Raw genomic sequence first — 5000 nt, 5'->3', positions numbered from 1 at the left:
AATTGCACTTTTGAAGATCTATCATGCTGACCTCTAAAAAGTGTATATAAGAACGGGGGACCCCTAGAGTCTGTATAAAAGGTGGAAGAGACACGCAGAGAGAAGAGGAGAGGCTCGGGGAGAAGGAGGGGGAGAGGGGGGAAGGAGGAGGAGGAGGAGAAGAGAAGGAGAAAAACCAGCAGGGGGACAGAGCAGAGACTTGAAAGTTTTAAGAAATAATATCCCGCCCTACCCATAAACTTATAAAGGACTATAAGAAGGATAAGTGCCACAGAGAAAAATGAAAAACAAAAATGTAAAAGGAAGTGGGCTTAAAGGGTCCCAGACTGGCACAATTAAAAAATATACATCCCAAGGAAACGCAACCCCAGAAAGACCTCAGAGCAGATCTGGAGGAGGAGAGAGGTGTTTTTTTTTTTTTTTTTTTTTTTAACCCCTTTCTTCTCCTCTCGCCACCTACCCCCACTCTATTGCCTTCGTTATGGATTTTTTTCGTTTTTTTTTCATTTTTCTTCTCTCTCTATTTTTCTGCCAGTGATAATATCCAGGTGGGGCTTGGGAGGTTATGGGGAGGTTAGTCAAGGGGAAAGTCGTCCATGGACGGAGTTTTAGCCCAAGGATCAAATCAAAGGTGGATTTTTTAATCCATAAATGATTAGTAGGCAAATGTTAGGCCTAAAAAGAGGGAGGAGGGGAGGGGGGAGGGAGGGGGTTGGAAGGTTGGCAGGGTGGGAAATGGGAGAGGGAGGTTGTTTTCTCTGCAAAATAAAAGATGATATAAAAACAAGTGAGAAGGGAGAAGGAGAGAGAAATAAAAAATATAGATGGAGGAGAAAAGAGGAAATTTAAGGAAGATGGAAGAGATTCAGTTTATAACATATAACATAAATGGGTTGAACTGTCCCGGGAAAAGATATAGATTATTTAAAGAATTACATCATAGAGAAGCCTCAGTGATATTTTTACAGGAGACACATCTTGAGATAAGCTCAAATGTTAGACTGAGGTCTAAAAAATACCCAACATGGTACTATGCAGATTCCCCGGTTAAAAGAGCAAAAGGGGTAGCAATAGGCCTGGCAAAGAACGTTAGGTTTGAGTTGGAAGATAGAAAAACAGACCCAGATGGGAGATTTTTGTTCTTAAGGGGCAAGTTACAGGAGATCGAGTGTACACTGGCCAACATCTACTGCCCTAATAAAAAACCGGAGGAGTATCTGAAAAAGGTGTTGAGGAAGTTGATGGACTTTAAAAAAGGACGTTTGATCCTGGCAGGGGATTTTAACTTCTGTATGGACCCACAAAGGGATGCCACCTCCCATATAAAGACAGAAGGAAATAAGGCCCTGAAATTATTGAAAAAAGAATTACACATAAGTCAACTGATAGATGCCTGGAGAATTACACACACACAAGATAGAGATTATACTTTTTTCTCAAATATGCACAAGAGATATTCAAGATTAGATTATATATTAATAGAACATCAATTAATCGACCATCTGACCCAGGTAGATATAGAGACAATAACTTTATCAGACCACGCTCCAGTTACTATGAAAATGGAATGGGGGAGAAGGAAAAGCGGAGGGCTGGGATGGAAATTGAATGAGACACTTTTAGTGGAAAGGGAAATAGCTCAGAAAATAGGGGAGGAGATCGAACGCTTTTTTAAGGAGAATGAGACAGGGGAGGTGTCAACAGCCACAGTGTGGGAGGCTCACAAAGCTTATATAAGAGGAATATTAATGGCGATTGGGGCTAGAAAGAAAAAAGAAAGAAGGGAGAAAATGAATGAGCTCTTAGAAGAAATAGATAAATTAGAACAAATACATAAGAATAGAATAACAAAAGAAATAGAGCTGAAGTTAAAAAAACAGAAGGAAGAACTGAAAGAAATGATAGAAGAGGAGAGGAGAAAAGTATATAATAGAGTTCTAAGTGAGAGATATAGATGGGGAGAAAGACCTGGAAAGTATCTGATGAGAGCCCTGAGGAAAAAGAAAAATAGAAATTATATAGAAAAAATAAAAGATGCTAAAGGAAACATGAAACACTCAAATAAAGATATCACCAAAGCCTTCATAGAATATTACAGGAAACTGTACAATATAAGCCCCTCGGAAAGTTCAGAAACTATAGACAGTGAGAAAAACCAGAAAAGAAAGAAATATTTGGAAATGGCTAGGTTATTAAAATTAAATGAGGACCAACTAAACTCCCTAGACGCAGATATCTCACAGGAAGAAATAAAACTAGCATTAAAGGGGACAGTGTCGGGGAAAAGCCCAGGCCCAGATGGTTATACAGTGAGATACTATAAAAAATTCAGTGAAATCTTAGTACCAAAACTCAAAAACTACATGAATGCACTAGGTGGAGAGATGGAAGTAAGAAGAGAATCATTACAAGCCCAACTCGTGCTCATTCAGAAAGAGGGAAAAGATCCCTCTCAGTGTTCTAGCTATAGACCTATTTCACTACTGAACACAGACACTAAGTTGTACGCAAAGGTCCTAGCAAACAGATTGAAAGAGCTAATGCCTGGATGGATACATGAGGATCAGGTGGGCTTTGTTCCAGGGAGGGAAGGAAAAGATAATGGGGTACGATCATTGATGCTAATCCAAAAGAGTAAAAAGGGAAAAGAACCGGCGGTACTACTGTCTATAGATGCTGAAAAAGCGTTTGATAGGGTAAATTGGAGATTCATGATGGACACTCTGGAAGCTTTGGGAATCGGGCCTAGGATGAGAGAATGGATAGGAAAGCTGTACAGATACCCCTCGGTGGTCATTGGGGTAAATGGGGAGAGGTCAGAACCCATTGAGATGTCAAACGGAACAAGACAGGGATGCCCATTATCCCCATTGCTGTATGTTATATCTCTAGAACCTCTACTATCAACAATAAGACTGAATAGAGACGTAAAGGGAATCCGAATAGGAGATACGGAACATAAAGTTGCTGCTTTTGCAGACGACTTGTTGTTCTATGTAGGAAACCCCAGGATAACACTTCCAAACTTAATGAAGTCACTAAAGGAGTACGGAGAACTATCAAATTTAAAGATAAATCCAACAAAAACGGAGATTCTAAATATAAACATCTTAAAAAACGAAAAAGAAAGGATACAAAAAGAATTTCCCTTTAAATGGAAAGATAGAGATATAAAATATCTAGGAGTAAAACTCACAGCCTCACATAAACATCTATATAAACTAAACTATATTACACTGATAAATGAGATTAGAGATGAATTAAAAAGATTGGAGGGAGGAACCCCGACATGGATGGGCCGTATTAATCTGGTAAAAATGGTAATAGTACCAAAAATCATATATAGATATCAAATGATCCCAATTAAACTCCCAGAGATTTTCTTTAAAATAATTAAGAAATTGATAACAAGATACATATGGAGGAATAAAAAACCAAGACTGTCATACGAACTGCTAAGTAGGAGGAAAGAAAGAGGGGGTTTAGGGCTCCCAGACTTTAAAAGATATTACAAAGCGGTAATACTGGCAAGAACCATAGATTGGATATTTAATAATAAAAAAAGCTGGGTGAGAATAGAGAATGAACTCAGCGGAACAGACTTGGGAAGAATGATATGGGTACCAACACAGTATAGGGGTTTAAATGACAATGTAAATACATACACTTTGAATGTTTTAAAGATTTGGGATAACTTACACAGAAGTATGAAATGGACCTTTAATTCTACACTGATTCCACTAAAAAATACAGAGTTTTTCCCCCCAGGTAGAGAAGAAATAGGAGGGAAGTGGTTTAAAAAAGATAAGGTGCAATTAGGAGACATCTTGGTGGGAGATGAAATAGGAGCATATGGCGAATTGAAAAAAAAAGAGGGAGAGATTTTCACTAAATTAGACGAATGGCGGTATTTCCAATTGAGGTGTTTTGTCGGAAGTTTGCCAAGACCTTTAAGGACAAGAGACAATTGGAACTTGTTTGAAAAGACATTGGGAACACAAGGTGATGGGAAACACGGGATTGCTAGAATTTATAAAATACTCACTGAACTAGACACAAACACGAAACCAACATATTTAACAAAATGGGAAATGGATATGGGAGTTGTGATAGATGAGGAAAAGCAGAGGAGAATGTATAGATTAACTCACGAAAATGTCTCTATGAGAGAAGTAGAAATGAACTATAAGTGTTTGACAAGATGGCACATTTCACCAGTAGTAGAAAATAAGATGTGTGGAGAGAGCACACCGCTGTGTTGGAGGGGATGTGGAGAAATAGGCACAATATACCATATATGGTGGGGATGCCCAAAAATCCAGATATTCTGGACAACAATAATCCACTTAATAAGAAAATTGACAGAAATAGATATAAATCTAGATCCAGAAGTATGTATTTTGCACATCACGGATATAACGGTAAATAAATATAAAAAATCAGGGATATGGAACTATATAAATGCTGCAAAAGCCCTGATACCCAAGTTCTGGAGGCAAATAGAGGCACCAAAGGAAGAGGACTGGATTGAAAGAGTTGAGCAGATTAAAAAGATGGAAAGGCTGTGCCATACCCAAGAAGATAAGATGGAGGTTTATCATGGGAAATGGGAGAACTGGGAAAAAGCCAGATTATATATGAGGTGTAGGAAAGAATAAAGATAACAACAGAAAAATTCCACTTGCTGATATAAGAAGACGTAGAGAAAAGATAGAATAGGCAGAGGGGACATAGGGTGGGGGGTGGAGAAGGGGGGAAAAGGTTGCATAGAGTATATAAAGTAGAAATGTTGGTTAATATAATATTATAGAATATATTTTATATATATATATATATATTTATATTGTGATGATGAAATGTAATTGAAATGGAAAATTAATAAATATTTGAATTATAAAAAAAAAGACCGGAACACAGCGCGGGAACACAGCGAGAGGAACGCGCGGAGCAAAGGTAAGTGAATTGAGACAATATGGGGAATTAATTACTATAGGGGGGAT

This window comes from Staurois parvus, unplaced genomic scaffold, assembly GCF_062004578.1.
Source record: "Staurois parvus isolate SC_StPar_1 unplaced genomic scaffold, SC_StPar_1.0 ptg001918l, whole genome shotgun sequence".
NCBI classification, from domain to species: domain Eukaryota; kingdom Metazoa; phylum Chordata; class Amphibia; order Anura; family Ranidae; genus Staurois; species Staurois parvus.
The sequence above is the reverse complement of the archived record's forward strand: the minus strand, read 5'-3'. Positions refer to the sequence as shown.